The sequence below is a fragment of the Dendrobates tinctorius genome, unplaced genomic scaffold (assembly GCF_039654945.1).
Source record: "Dendrobates tinctorius isolate UK_male_01 unplaced genomic scaffold, ASM3965494v1 ptg000075l, whole genome shotgun sequence".
NCBI classification, from domain to species: domain Eukaryota; kingdom Metazoa; phylum Chordata; class Amphibia; order Anura; family Dendrobatidae; genus Dendrobates; species Dendrobates tinctorius.
In genome coordinates, this window is record NW_027361743.1 from 2,956,085 (window position 1) to 2,972,648 (window position 16,564).

Below are 16,564 nucleotides of genomic sequence, written 5' to 3' on the forward strand. Positions count from 1 at the left end.
GCTCTCTATCCAAGTTGCTGTTGTGCCCCCAAGTCTAAGATGGGAGTAGTGCATTTACAGCCCACTACTCCACCAGTGTCTGCTGCAGGACCATTAGCATCCATACAACCTCGGGGACCGGGCCCCACCCTTATGCTTAGAACTTCTAGGCAGGGTTCTCTCCTAACCCACGTCCTCTCTGTTCCCTTTTTCTTCTTCATTCCGTACTAATCTCTCTCTCTTATGGAAGATCAGGTTTCAGTTTAATGTCTTTTTCCTTTCCTTTCCCATGCCAGCAGACCCAGGTCACTGAGGTCTGCTGCAGCACCTCCTTCCTCCATCCCTCTCTCAGGGATCATCTTTCCTCACTCCTCTCCGCGAGGCTTCCTCTCCCAGACTGACCTGTAATCCTAAACATTCCCGCTCTTTTATGTATTCTCAACTCCACCCGCCTCCCAGCACGTTTCGTGTTCCAAGCAGGGAGCCACCAAAGGTGCTCTGCTACTCTCTAAGCAAGGAGTCGCAATGTGGCTTTGCTGAACTACTCTGTTGTGTGGGGTGCGAGTGTTGGAGCGTGGTCAGGAGCCTCCAACTTACCTGGATGGTGGGGCACCACACCTCAGGAGGAGTTGCAGTACCTCTGTGGCGACTGAGCCTCAGGGGCGCCACATTAGCAGTTTGCACAAATCTGACAAGGAAATTCTATTTGCATCAAATTTATTTAATGAGGATAAAATTTGCCTTATTATTGTCACCTGCTTAAACCAGCAGGAAGTACGTCAGCGTCTAAAAATCACTAAAATTGACAAATCCCTGGGCCCGGATGGGATACACCCCCGAGTACTGCAGGAATTAAGTACAGTCATTGATAGACCATTATTTTTTAATCTTTTAAGATTCCATATTAACAGGGTCTGTACCACAGGACTGGCGAATAGCAAATGTGGTTCCAATATTCAAAAAGGGGACAAAAACTTATTTTGGAAATTATAGGCCAGTAAGTTTAACCTCAACTGTGGGTAAAATCCTGGAGGGTTTTCTAAGAGATACTATACTAAAGTTTCTGAAGAAGAATAACCTCATGACCCAATATCAACATGGGTTTACGAGGGACCGTTCCTGTCAGACTTATCTGATAAGCTTCTATGAAGAGGTAAGTTCCGGACTGAACCAAGGAAACACAGTGAATGTGGTGTACATGGACTTTTCAAAAGCTTTTGAAACGGTGTAATAAACCGCAGGTACTGAGGATGTTGCCACGGATCAGAGACAGATCAAGAGTTAACGGGTATATTTACAGGGAATAGACTCTCCGTGCAGGGAGAAGCAGTGGGGGTTAAAAGTAACAGAATAAACGGTAAAACGATAAAAAGGCTAGGGAAAGTTATGCAGCGTTGAAATGGTTAAACTGGAATTCTTGTAACTTATCAGTCTGGGGAAAGCTTGATTGCAGGGTCTCTTTCTCCCATATGGCACAATCAACAGCGGCGCTTGCAGTCTCTGCAGTCTCTCCTCTGGATGAAGCCGGGACCTCATGGGTTAAAGCAGAAAGCAGGGAGACGTTGCAAACCTGAGTCTCCCCTGCTCTAAGTCTCTGTATGATACACTGTCAGTCTCTCCGCAGGAATGATGCTGCGCACACTGGGAAGTTTCTGTGCCACACTCAGGGGCTCTGGCCTGTCACCACAGGCACCGGGGCTGCACGCTCGGGTCACTGTCTCTGCACTGTCAGGGGGAAAGCCTCCTCTGGTTACAGAGGCTACGGAGTCCAAATACTCACAGACAGGGCTTTCTATATCTAGTCCAAGTCCACTGACGGGGAGTTCTCTCTCTCCTGGAGCATGGTGCTGCAGCCTGCTTTCTATGTGACATGCGTTGCTCTGTCTCCGGCGCGCTCAGCTTTCGCGCCCTCAGCCTGCACAGCTTCCGGTTCACCGCCCCTTCTCTTCCCCTACTGCCCATTACAGTCACATGGTGCAGTTGGTTCAGGTCAGAAAGTCTTCCCCCGGCAAACCTGCTGCCTGGCTATGTGGTTCTGAACATGGAGCAGGATAGGTAACCCCCTTCTGGCACTTCTTCCTCTTCACCCCTTACAATGGTGCCACACAATAGGTTGATACATAAAGTGAGAACAACGGGGATAGGGGAAAATATGTGTAAGTGGGTTGAGAGCTGGCTCAGGGATAGGAAACAAAGGGTGGTTATTAATGGAGCACACTTTGACTGGGTCGTGGTTAGCAGTGGGGTACCACAGGGGTCAGCACTGGGCCAGCTTCTTTTTAACATACTTATTAATGACCTTGTAGGGGGCATAGAAAGTAGAATTTCAATATTTGCAGATGACACTAAACTCTGCAGGGTAATCAATACAGAGGAGGACAATTTTAAATTACAGGAGGATTTATGTAAACTAGAAGCTTGGGCTGATAAATGGCAAATGAGCTTTAGGGGGATATATTTAAGGTCATGCACTTGGGTAGAACAAACAAGATGTATAATTATGTGCTTAATTGTAAAACACTCTGCAAAATTGTCAGTGAAAAAGACCTGGGTTTATGGGTGGACGACAAACTCACATTTAGTGGCCAGTGTCAGGCAGCTGCTGCAAAGGCAAATAAAATAATGGGATGCATTAAAAGATGCATAGATGCTCATGAGGAGAACATAATTTTACCTCTTTACAAGTCACTAGTGTGACCACACTTAGAATACTGTGTGCAGTTCTGGTCTCCGGTGTATAGGAAAGACATAGCTGAACTGGAGTGGGTGCAGAGAAGAGCGACCAAGGTTATTAGAGAACTGGGGGGTCTGCAATACCAAGACAGGTTGGAAAAACGAAGGCTTAGTGGTGATCTTATTATAATGTATAAATATATAAAGGGACAGTACATAGACCTTTCTAGTGATCTTTTTACTGTTAGACCTGTGACGGGGACAAGGGGGCATCCTCTACGTCTGGAGGAAAGAAGGTCTAGTCATAATCACAGACGCGGATTCTTTACTGTAAGGCTGAGTTCACACGTGGCTTTTTTTTGCGTTTCCGCGGCGGTTTTAACCGCACGATTTCGCCGCGAAAACGCGAAAAATAAGCATCCCATGCATTCCTATGGGATTCCGCAATGCTGTGCTAATGCTGCAGTTTTTACCGCGGCGGAATTGCTTTGCGGTAAAAAAGGCAGCATGCTCATTAATTTCGCGGAATCGCGGCGATCCCGCACCCATAGAAATGCATTGTTCTGCTTACTTTCCGCATGTGGCTGTGCACACCATGCGAAAAGTAAGCAGAACATTTGCGGATGGTACCCACGGTCTGGAGGAGAGGAGACTGTCCTCCGGGCTTTGTGTACCATATCGCAGTAAAAAATAGAATTTAAAATAAAAAATATTGTTATTCTCACCTTCCGACGTCCCGCGCAGCCTTCCCGCCTCTCCACGCTCCCGGTCCCAGTAAGCCCTTGAGAGCGATGATGTCCGTTCTCGCGGGATCGCGAAGTCTCGCGGTCATTCGCGCAACATCATCACGAATGACCGCGAGATGTCGCGATCCCGCGAGAACGGACGTCATCGAGGTAATTGTCGCAAAGGATTACTGGGACCGGGAGCGTGGAGAGAGGTGGGAAGGCTGCGCGGGACGTCGGAAGGTGAGAATAACAATTTTTTTTATTATTATTATTATTTACATTCTATCTTTTACTATTGAGGCCGCATAGGCGGCCTCAATAGTAAAAAGTTGGTCACACTCGTCAAACACTATGTTTTACGAGTGTGACCAACCTGTCAATCAGTTCTCCAAGCGATGCTACAGATCGCTTGGAAAACGCTAGCAATTCTGCAAGCTAATTACGCTTGCAAAATGCTAGTTTTTCCGCGGGAAAATCGCGGGAATTTAAAATGCGATTTTCCCATGGAATGGAATTCCGGAATTCTTGCGGTAATTTCCGCGAGAGTTCTGCTACGAGTGAACCCAGACTAAGAGCCGTGAGACTATGGAACGCTCAGCCATATGATGTTGTAATAAGTGATTCACTACTAAAATCTAAGAAGAGCTTGGATGCCTTTCTTGAAAAGCATAATGTTACAGGGTATATATACTAAATCCCATGATATTGTGTTGATCCAGGGAACTAGCCTGATTGCCATAGGTGGAGTTGGGAAGGAATTTTTATCCCCAATGTGGAACATAGTGTTTGCCGCATGTTTTTTTTTTTTGCCTTCCTCTGGATCAACATGTTAGGCAATGGGTTCAACTAGATGGACTTAAAGGCTTTCTTCAACCTTAAATACTATGTTACATTTTCCAGTAATCAGCCATATTCATTCTGGGGTTGGTGTTAATGACGGTGAAGACAATGAGACCAGGTGGAACAGGCACTGACAAGGCTCTAAGATTAAGGTGGCTGAAATTTACAATGCTGTCCAGTCTGGCAGTAGAGGTCTGTCTTCTGTCCAGCAGGAATAATCAGATGCCTGCTGTGATCAATTGGAAATCACCACACACTACTAATACTAGCAGATTACTTCTGTGATATGTCAGATATAGTTTGTTCTTCCTTAGAATTGATGCTGCTTCTCAGCTCCTGTTTGTCTTTTGTTTTCCTGGTTTTGACCTTGGACTGTTTAACAACTACTCTTGCGTTCTCTGATATTGTACCTATATTGCCATTCTAGTTCAGACCCAGCAACATGACTAATCCTGCCACCCAGTACCACCGGCCAGCAGCCCACCCCATGGATCCAGTCCTGGGATCCCTGTTTAAGTCCAGATGCTTGCACAAAAGTTAAAGTCTGAAAGCCAAGGCAACCTCTGGGATCTGTTAAATTAGAGTGGCTAGCACCAAGTCTGCTTGTGATTGCCATTTTTAGAACAGTTAGGTGACCACTGACACAGCCCCATTACAATTATGCTCTGGGGTCTCTGTAGATACCTGGGTGTAATAAACATTGAGTGAAAAAATACAAAAAAACATTAACCTCATCATAAACTGGTTCTGTTGCCTCAGCCTTCTCCATGTCTGTTCCTCCACCAGTGCACTTCGGCCTCACGCAACAATCCCCAGGACATCTTGATGTCAGAGGCCTACACTGCGTCGGAAGCCCTTGCGCAGAGAAAAGATATAGGAAGCGCTACTGGCATGCATGGTGCCAAAGGAAAGAAGAGGACATGTGGAGATCCATACAAGGGACTGCAGTGGTGAGTCAGATGAGCAGAGAGTTGACATTTAAAAAAAAATTACCCTTTTTCTGACTCTCTACATATCAGCAAAATGGTGGCCGGCCATCCGTTTGTTGAATTCACAGTGAATCACAAAAAAAATTTGAATTCAGGATAGTGTGAATTTTTTTTGTAAACATCGCTCATCTTTCCTAAAAAGGGAATCTATCAGGACTCCAAACTGTCCCCAACCTTTGCTTTAGTAGTATGGGTGCTAATGGTTTAATCTGATAGGGAGTTTGATGTATCAATTAATTTTTATCCTGTAGCACCGAATATGCTTATGCGGCAGTACTAGTCCGGTGGCAGGCTCGGACTGGCCATTTACAGGATCATTAGCTGGCACTATACACTTGGTTGTCTATGTATAAACAAAGGCAGCATCTCATTCATTTAACAAACTACTCAGTTTCTTATTATATAGAAGTTAGCAAATTTTGGCAAATTTGTGAATAAGGGTAACATAATATCTGCATGTAGATGAACAGTAGGCCCCAAGAGTCAATGCTACAGTTGGACCCTTGGTATCTCAGTCCGACACTCTCTGGCGGGGTGTCTTATTCCTTGGACTAGTCCTGCCACAAATCTTCTAATCATGCAAGAAATGCTCAAAATATCAAAGTAGTGGAATACCCCATGGTATTCTCTCAAAAAAATTTTTTTTAATACTTTGGGGTTCCAAAAAATGGGTTCTAAGTGGTTGAAGAGTATATTATCCTCCGTTTTGACTTTTTCTTCTTTTTTTTACTTTCAGCAGGTGGAACATTGACTCAGTGATAATGAGAGCAGAATTGTTTTATTTTTTTTCTCCTAGCAAATTGAAAAATAGACAAGCAAAACTTTATAATAACAGACTTTTAGAAATCTAGAGAGAAAGCCAATAAAGTGAAACTGCAATTCAAGAGATATATAATTTAGATGACTTTTTGAGAAGAGACTTAATAAAAAAAATCTATATAAAGGAACAAACAATCTCTCTCTCACTGAATGGTCTGATAAATTGAGAAATTCACATTCACAATCTTTATATAAACAAAAATGCTGCAAGGAATTACTTTGTCATTTTATGTGAGCAAGTAGAAGAGTCTCTGCCGCCAATGAACTCAATACATGTAAGTTTTCTACATTTTAACCATGGTCTTAAAGGGGTACATTCAAGCCCGTGAATACTATAGAAGTGCAACATAATGCCATAATCCTATATTTCACTGTATTTCTAAAGGACTTGAAATGGTATCTTATTTTACAATAATTTTTGGAACTGCTTCAAGACAACTATGTAGTAGATGTATGTAAACTTCACAAACATCCTGGGTCCAGCAACACATTCCTGAATTTGTGGAGCTGACAGGGAGATATGGGTATGACCCAATCCGACTTCAACTGTAACTGTGACCTCAAGAAAGGACCTGTAAATTACGTGGCCAGAGACCAATTTAGTAGCCTGGGAGTAGCGAGCAGAGATATACTAGGAAAGTGTGGGGACACTGTACTGTGTGGGAGGCTGTGGGGACATCATACTGTGTGAGGGGCTGTAGGGGCATCATACTGTGTGAGAGGCTGTGGGGGCATCATACTGTGTGAGGGGCTGTGGGGGCATCATACTGTGTGAGGGGCTGTGGGGGCATCATACTGTGTGAGGGGCTGTGGGGGCATCATACTGTGTGAGAGGCTGTGGGGGCATCATGCTGTGTGAGAGGCTGTGGGGGCATCATACTGTGTGAGAGGCTGTGGGGGAATCATACTGTGTGAGAGGATATGGGGGCATCATACTGTGTGAGAGGCTGTGAGGGAATCATACTGTGTGAGAGGCTGTGGGGGCATCATACTGTGTGAGAGGCTGTGGGGGCATCAAATTGTGTGGGAGGCTGTGGGGGCATCATACTGTGTGAAGGGCTGTGGGGGCATCATACTGTGTGGGAGCTGTGGGGGTATCATACTGTGTGAGAGGCTGTGAGGGAATCATACTGTGTGAGAGGCTGAGGGGGAGTTATACTGTGTGAGAGGATGTGGGGGCATCATACTGTGTGAGAGGCTGTTGGGGAATCATAATGTGTGAGGAACTGTGAGGGAATCGTGTGAGGGGCTGTGGGGTTGTGTAAGAGGCTGTGGGGGCATCAAATTGTGTGGGAGGCTGTGGGGGCATCATACTGTGTGAGGGGCTGTGGGGGCATCATACTGTGTGGGGGCTGTGGGGGTATCATACTGTGTGAGAGGCTGTGGGGGCATCATCCTGTGTGAGAGGCTGTGAGGGAATCATACTGTGTGAGAGGCTGTGGGGGCATCATACTGTGTGAGAGGATGTGGGTGCATCATACTGTGTGAGAGGCTGTGGGGGCATCATACTGTGTGAGAGGCTGTGGGGGCATCATACTGTGAGAGAGGCTGTGGGGGAATCAATGTGTGAGGAACTGTGAGGGAATCATGTGAGGGGCTGTGGGGTTGTGTAAGAGGCTGTGGGGGCATCATACTGTGTGAGGGGCTGTTTTGCAATCATAGTGAGAGGCTGTGGGGGAATCATAATGTGTGAGGAACTGTGAGGGAATGGCTAGGCGCCGGATTTCTGGCTCTGCACAGCAGGAATCCAGAGCCATACATTCAGCGGTCTCCCATTCCGCTCCGAACGCCCTGGGCCCTGCTCAGCAATCACGGCGAGCCAGGCGTGCTGCTCAGACTCGTTCTGGGAGCCTGGATGTTGCTGCCACCACTGGTGCAGCAATGGTAGCACAACCTGCCCTGCAGGGAACCGCTCCAGAGGCTAAGTCCTCGTGCTGTGCTACTGGGCATGTCCGTAATGTGACCCCTCACTGGAGAGCAGGGGTCACATGCTCAGGTCCTGCGTCAGATCTGACTGGTCCTTTCCAGGGTACTGGAAGGTCCCGGAAGCGCATGGCTATAAAAAGCCCGCATGGTGGCTCGGCCATGCGCTAGTGTAGACTAAGATTTATATGTGTGTATGGTGATGGATGCATGGACTGGTGACTGACTTATTATGAAACCCCTTCCCTCTGACATTACAGAAAGTGACAGAATGTTGGTTTAGTCAGCGCCAGGTTGTGGCAAGCTACACGCCACTGTGCTTACTGCACCTACACTAGCGTCCGTCGGTGTCCGGCTCTCCGAAACCGTCGCCCAGCGGTTATAGTTGTCCGCCGCGCTGCCCTCTGCAGCGATCATTGGCGTTTGCGGCTGCAACGCCACCCGCTGGTTACCCTGTGAGGCTAACAGGGCCAGCGTCTGTTTCTATTTTGTGTTTAGGCATCTCTGTGTCTGAACAGAGCCGATCCTAGGCTCTCGGGCAACGTTAACCCGAGCGCTGTACTGCACCTTTAGCGTTTCTGCCATTGTCCAGCAGCGGTCTTGTCATCTACCGCACGGTGGACCCCGGGCGGCGAACGCACCTTCTATTATTTATATCTGGTGCATTCCGCCGACCCTAACAGGAATCATGTGAGGGGATGTGGGGTTGTGTAAGAGGCTGTGGGGGTATCATGTTGTGTGGGAGGCTGTGGGGGCATCATACTGTGTGAGAGGCTGTGGGGGAGTCATACTGTGTGAGAGGATGTGGGGGCATCATACTGCGTGAGAGGCTGTCAGGGAATCATACTGTGTGAGAGGCTGTTTTGCAATCATAGTGAGAGGCTGTGGGGGAATCATAATGTGTGAGGAACTGTGAGGGAATCATGTGAGGGACTGTGGGGTTGTGTAAGAGGCTGTGGGGGCATCATATTGTGTGGGAGGCTGTGGGGGCATCAAACTGTGTGAGAGGCTGTGAGGGAATCCTACTGTGTGAGAGGCTGTGGGGGAGTCATACTGTGTGAGAGGATGTAGGGGCATCATACTGCGTGAAAGGCTGTGAGGGAATCATACTGTGTGAGAGGCTGTTTTGCCATCATAGTGAGAGGCTGTGGGGGAATCATAATGTGTGAGGAACTGTGAGGGAATCATGTGAGGGACTGTGGGGTTGTGTAAGAGGCTGTGGGGGCATCATATTGTGTGTACAGGCCGCAGCCATGGGCTGGAGTTGGGCGGTGGTGGCCGCAGGCGACAGCGGACAGTCCGCAGTCGCGGGCTGGAGTCAGGTGGTGGCAGCCGCAGGCAGCAGCGGATGGATGGTGATTCTCTGCTGGATGGCTCGGTGCCATCTCCCTTTTGTCTGCGATGAGTCCCCCTTCAGTCTCTCCAGACGCTGCTCTCCTCTCTTTGCTCCGTCTCTCTGGTGCCCTCTAGCTTCCTTTCTCCTTCTCTCCTGCTCTGTCGACTCCCTGCTCCTGGCGTCCTCAGCCCCTTTTATACTGGCTCCACCCCCAACCTTTCTAGAACTCTCTGTGTTCCATCCCCTAATTATGTCCCCAGAAACAATTCCCCCTAGGAACCTTGGTGACAGTCTCCTTAGTTCCGGCCCGGGTACACAGCGGGGACTCCTCCTCCTACACTAACATCCTATGTGAGGGGCTGCTGGAGAATCATACTGTATGTGTGAGGCTGAGGGGCATTATACGGTGTGGGAACTTTGGAGAAATTATACTGTGTGAGAGGCTGTTGGGAATTCCACTTTGTGAGGCTTGTGGGGAGGAATTTACAGTGAGGTGCATTACACTGTGCCATCCATGTCCTACTTTTTGCTATACTTCCAAAAATATAAAAATACATGAATGAAACAGATGAAAGGTAGTATAACATTAGGAACTACACTGTATCTACCTGGTAGAATGTACTTATCGCTGAGTGTATATAGCTCCTGTGTAGATCTGTTTTGCGCCTGTAGAGATTTGTTACCCAGTTTCCAATACCTCCCTGTATTTTTCTGTGTAATCTGAAGCTAATCTTATTCTTGATTGAAAAGCTGACCTTGTATTTGATATAAACTGGACAGCATAGTCTTAAAGGGAATTTGTCAGCATGATCCAACTGCCCAAACTGTTTATATGTTGCTTTCTGAAAGATAATATCATCCATATGTTTCCTGTTAATCCCTAACTAAAAAATAGCTGTTTTCATCTATAGATTCTGGGCGTCATCAGAGCACTTCCATAGCCTCTGCCTCTATGGTTCTATGCCCCAACCACCTCAATCTTCCTTTGAATAAGGGTACCGTTACACTTAGCGATGCACCAGCAATCCCGACAACGATATGGATCGCTGGTGCATCGCTAAGTGGTCGCTAGTGAGCTGCCACACAGGCAGATCTCACCAGCGACATAGCAGTGGTCGGGGGTGGCTACTTACCTGTCAGACGCGGAGATCCTGATGTCCTCCCGCCCGCGTCCACGTGTCGCTTGTTGGCGCAACAGGAAGCCCAGCAGGATGCGCCCGATGAGAAATGGTCCAGGACGTTCTCACGCGATCAGCGATAACCAGCGGGGGAGCCGGTCGGAGGTAAGTATCAGACATAGCGATATCACTAGCAATATTGCTGCTACGTCACAAAACCAGTGGCGTTACAGCGATATTGCTAGCGATATCGCTATGTGTAACGGGCCTTTTATTCACAACTTACTGGCTAAGTAGTCTAGCCAGTGAACTGTCAGTCAAGCAGAAGTAGATGGAGCTTGGTGGGAATTAGACACAGGGGCTAGGAAAGTTGTCTGAGCACTTATGGAAGAGAGGTCCATGAGGACTGGGCTCATGCACCAATGAGAAAATGGTAAAATATAACTTTTACAGTACAGTTAAAAATACGATGAAAAAAGCAAAAAAAAAAGATAAAAAAGATTTAGGATCACTAAGCCTTTAATTTTTTCTTGTTTTTTTCACCGTGTTTTAAATTGCACAGACAAAGTTATGTTTTAACATTTTCTCAGGGGTGCTGGAGCTCAGCCCCCATGGACCTCTCCTCCGTTTTTGACCTGGATACCAGCTTGGTGTGTTCCTACACTTTGTGTACCACACCCTGACCAAACAAGGTCTACCAAGGTTCTTATGTTATCAGAAGGGGTTTTCACACTGAATTGTCCTCCTTGGAAGGTGAGCTGATTAGCATATTTTTTTTCTCCTTCTTTGAGCACTTATGCCTCATTTGCATATAAATTAAAACATGGATTGTTCATTCAAGGAGAAATTGATTGCATCACTAAAGTTGTAGATGACATCATCTTTCAGAGCCTAGCATTACCATATAAATACTTTTGCAGAGGGCATGCTGATCGATTCTCTTTAAGGCTCTACCAAACGAATTAAGAATAAAAGTTTTCAAAAATTATCAATTTTGGCAGGACTCACCAACTATCTGACTTGTATGGGGGCCCTCTAACTGTCCACTGACATCATCAAAGAAGCGTTGTAAGTAAAGATGATCAAAGAAGATTCAAACAACTCTGGTCTGGAGTCTAGTTTGATCATTCATAGCAGCCAGACCAGGGCAGTGTTCACATCTACACCGGCAATCTTCTGCATAGCATCTGGGGCACCTCTTCTGCTTACTAGGCCTCCACAGCGTCATGACCTCGTGGCACAGTGCACATTAAAACTAGAGTTGAGAAAATTTTTAAATATTCGGTTCGGATTATGATTGCCAACAAATATTGTTTGTAATATTCGCCAAACATAGTCGAACGCCATACGAGTCAGTGGTAGTAAAGATGAGCAAACATGTTCGGAAATGAGCGTCAAATGTAAATTCGTCACAAACTGGGTACCAATATGGCAAATTCGGGTTTGGAGATTGTTTTTACGAACATATTTGCTCATGTCTAATTATAACATTGCGTGAGGCCTTGATGTCACGGTGGCATAGTAAGTGGCAGAGGCACCGAGTATGTCGGACAGAAGTTTGCCAAAGTGGAAGTGAACACTGCCCTCATCTGGATGTATGGAGGACCAAGCTGGATGCTAAACTAGGGAAGTTCTAATCTTTTTGCTCATCTCTATTGTTTAGTTGAAGTTTGATTCTTATGTTGTTTGGTTGGATAAGCCATTGTGTTCAGATTTTTCCCCTCCGCTAATTCAAAAGACAATCAGCAGATGGAGGGGCGAAACAAGAAAATAAACGGAGGGTGAAAGAAAAGCAAATCTCTACACCAACTAAAGCACCAAACCCATGTAAAAACATGGTTCAAGCCTTGAAGTAAAGGAGGTCAAGGGAAGCCAAAGCAGCAACTATTGGTCTGCGCTGTCCACTGCAATGACTAAGGATAAGGACCCTGTGGTCTGAAACGCATCTTTCTGACTATTTCCCCCCCCCATGGGGTTGCGACATTTATTCTTCCGTTATTTATTTTAAATATTTAAATAATAAACTCCAGTTTTTTTAGGATCTTTGAACCTGGATTTTTTCTGCAATTGATACTTTTTGGCTTGTTTGCCCACACAAAAATTTACTAGTAGGCACCATGATTTCTTATAATACTGTCTTTTTTATTTTCCTGTAAATGAATCCCAAAGAGCTGTGGTTTATACAGATTTGCATAAAAGCTTGTGGGTGGGTAGTTACAGGGGCGTGTTCACAAACGGCGTGGGGTTTATTGTGGTTAATAAGAATTGTGTAGGTAAAGAAATAGGATTTCAAATTATCTACGCTGTCAAAGGAATCGATGAAAATGAAGAGAAAGCTAAATATGTAAATGCTAAGTAATAAAGTGGAAAATGCAAAGGGTGTTCCCAGAAATCCGGAGAAATTAAAGGCGTCCATGGGACGCAATGCATTAACTAGGGGCTGATTCAATATTGCCATTAAAATAACAGACATACTCTCCATCTTATCTGTAAGATCTCCTGTGAAAGCTTATATTATGTCCATTCCTCACTCAAGGTTAAGTGTGCATCTGCCAGCATACTATAATATAAATGCAAATGTGCATAAAATACACAGGAATAAGAGCAATATATAGAATTTATGCGCCATCTTAATGCTCTCCACTTACTCCTGGCGTGGGAAATGATAGGTTAGCATGCATACGGATCAATCTCTCGGTATTGAAATAGTATCTTCTAACATTTAATGTGCTGACTTTATTCCAGGAAGCACATTCAGATTTATTCTCACTTTTCCCAAAGTAGAACCTGTGACAAGTTTACAAATCCCACTGTTTGGTTAAAACCAGGGAGCATTTTTCTTGATTTCTTACTTTTTTGATTAGATAAACCGGATTTCATGACTTAAAATTCTACAATCTGCTTGGAAATTCTATCATCAAATCTTCCTAAGCATCAAGTCAAAATCAATGCCCTAAAATTAAGCGCTGAGACTGTTTGGTGTTTAAATCTTACTTCAGTACTGTATATAAGCCACCAAAGAAAGAGCTTTAAACAGGAACCAAAGTTAAAAAGTACAATTTTTATTTATTATAAAAACATGTTAAAAAGAAGCAAGACCAAACACAGTTAAGGAACTAGGAGGGTACACTTGAGATGATTAAATGGGTATGTGCATAACATGGAAACAATACAACAACATGATAATACTGACAAACAATGCAATCGACAGACGAAGCATTACAGTGTGAAACGCGCGTCGGGTGTGGTGGGTCTCCTGAATCCTCATGAGTTTTTATATATCTTTTTGAAATAAATAAAAATTATGCCTTTCAACTGTGGTTCTTGTTTAAAGCTCTTTCTTTGGTAGCTTATCATTATTTAGCTTTATGACCCTTATAATTTAGAGGATTATAATTTTCAATGTATTCAGTACTGTATATAGCCTCACGTTCAATACGAGGACAAAATACATGGAAATGGTCAAGACACAAAACATTTTAGAAAAGATTTTAAAAAAAGTTAACTTAAAAAATATATATATAAAAATCATTGGCCTGGAGATGAAAGGGGACGGCAGTTGCTTACTTATTTAAGGCACCAAAACTGCACTTTACTCACCCTCCCCTAGTCCAGTGCCAAGTCTCCGCCTGTTCCTCCTGGAATCTGTTATTGTCTGCAGTGTTAACGTCATGTTGACAGTTCTGCAGCCAATCACTGAGCATCTCATACTGCCAAATGAGGCAGAATCACTGATTGGCTGCAGTGCTAACATCATGTTGAGACTGCTACAGCCAATCATGAAGCTCTATGGCTCTGAGCGACTCACACTGCCAACTCGGCCAGAGCTGCTGAGGTCACTGATTGGTTACAATGCTCTTGATATGATATCAGCACTGCAGATGATAACAGACACTAGAAACAAGGGCACAGACTCTGCGCTGGACCTCGAGAGGGTGAGTCAAATGTAGTTATTTTAACCCCTTCACCCCCAAGGGTGGTTTGCACGTTCATGACCGGGCCAATTTTTACAATTCTGACCACTGTACCTTTATGAGATCATAACTCTCGAACGCTTCTATGGATCCCGGTGATTCTGACATTGTTTTCTTGTGACATACTGTACTTCATGTTAGTGGTAAAATTTCATTCAAATAACTTGCGTTTATTTGTGAAAAAAACGGAAATTTGGCAAAAATTTTGAAAATTTCGCAATTTTCCAACTTTGAATTTTTATGCCCTTAAATCACAGAGATACGGCACACAAAAAACTTGATAACTAGCATTTCCCACATGTTTACTTTACATCAGCACAATTTTGGAACCAAAATTTTTTTTTGTTAGGAAGTTATAAGGGTTAAAATTTGACCAGCGATTTCTCATTTTTACAACACCATTTTATTTTTAGGACCACATCACATTTGAAGCCACTTTGAGGGGTCTATATGATAGAAAATACCCAAAAGTGACACCATTCTAAAAACTGCACCCCTTAAGGTGCTCAAAACCACATTCAAGAAGTTTATTAACCCTTTAGGTGCGTCACAGGAATTTTTTTGAATATTTTATAAAAAATGAACATCTAACTTTTTTTCACAAAAAAAATACTTCAGGTTCAATTTTTTTTTATTTTACCAAGGGTAACAGGAGAAATTGGACTGCAAAAGTTATTGTGCAATTTGTCCTGAGTACGCTGATACCTGATTTGTGGGGGGGAACGACTGTTTCGGCGCATGGCAGAGCTCAGAATGGAAGGAGCGCCGTTTGACTTTTTCAATGCAAAATTGGCTGGAATTCAGATCGGACGCCATGTCACGTTTGGAGAGTCCCTGATGTACCTAAACCGTGGAAACCCCCTACAAGTGACCCCACTTTGGAAACTAGACCCCCCAAGGAACTTATCTAGATATGTGGTGAGAACTTTGAACCCCCAAGGGCTTCACAGAAGTTTATAACATAAAGCCGTACAATTAAAAAATCATATTTTTTCCACAAAAATGATCTTTTCACCCTCAATTCTTATTTTTCCAAGGGTAACAGGACCCGTTTTTTGCAGGACAAGATGACGATTTCAGCGGTACCATGGATATTTATATGCGTCTTTTTGATCGCGTGTTATTGCACTTTTTGTTTGGCGGTATGATAATAAATCATTATTTTTTGCTTCGTTTTTGATTTTTATTTTTTAAGGGGTTCGCTAAAGGGGTTAACTAATGGGACAGTTTTATAGGGCGGGTCGTTACGGACGCGGCGATACCTAATATGTGTACTTTTATTGTTTTGGGGTTTTTTTATTTTCAAAAAATGAATTTATTGGGGAATATTTTTTTTTTTTTTACGAATTTATTTGGCGATTTTTTTTTAAAATTATTTTTACACTTTTTTTTATTTTTTTTTTACTTTATTACATAGTCCCAGGTGGGACATCACTGTCCTGTGACAGATCGCTGATCTGTCACATCACAGATCACTGTGACAGGTCAGCAATCTGTCACAGGCAGTGCACAAGGCTTCCTCATGCCTGCGCTTTGCAGGCACTGAGGAAGCCAGCTTCCTCCAGGCCCCCGAAGGCCCCCGTCGCCATCTGGGATTCGGGGGCCTGGAGGAAAGGAGTTCCCCGCAGCAGTGCTCCACATTGCGCTGCCGTGGGGGGCTCAGGGAAGCACGGAGGGAGCCCCCTCCCTGCCGATGCTTCCCTTTAACTCCCGGTACACCGCGATCATGTTTGATTGCGGTGTGCAAGGGGTTAACGTGGGCGCCGCTGATCGCGCTAGACGTACTATCCCGTCCATGGGCATAGGGGCCCGGGTCCCATGGACGGGATAGTACGTCTGATGTCAGGAAGGGGTTAAACAAACTGCATCTGAGGGCGGGGGTTTTGTTTAAACACTTTAGGACTAGTTGCCCCTATGCAACCATTTGGTAATTTATTAAAAATGCTCTGTGCCTGCAGCTCCTTTGTAGCACAATGTGTCTCCATGGTTACAGACTATAAACGAGTAGAGTTGAGCGAAACAGGTCGGTCGATTCAAAAGTCGCCGACTTTCGCCAAAGTCAGGTTTCATGAAACGAAACCTGACCACAGTGTGAAGTCGGCCATGCAGTCGGCGACCCAAGCGGCAAAGTCGGGTTTCGCCGAATGCTTGCACGTGACTTTTTTCATCCAATGAGAGAAGCGGA

General features: G+C 44.8%; 1 protein-coding gene across 2 annotated transcripts in view; it reads right to left on the bottom strand.

Moving 5' to 3' along the window:
• Positions 1 to 16,564, bottom strand: part of CNTN5 (contactin 5) — a 2,193,251-nt gene that overhangs the window by 321,891 nt on the left and 1,854,796 nt on the right. The gene's annotated exons all lie outside the window — the stretch shown is intronic.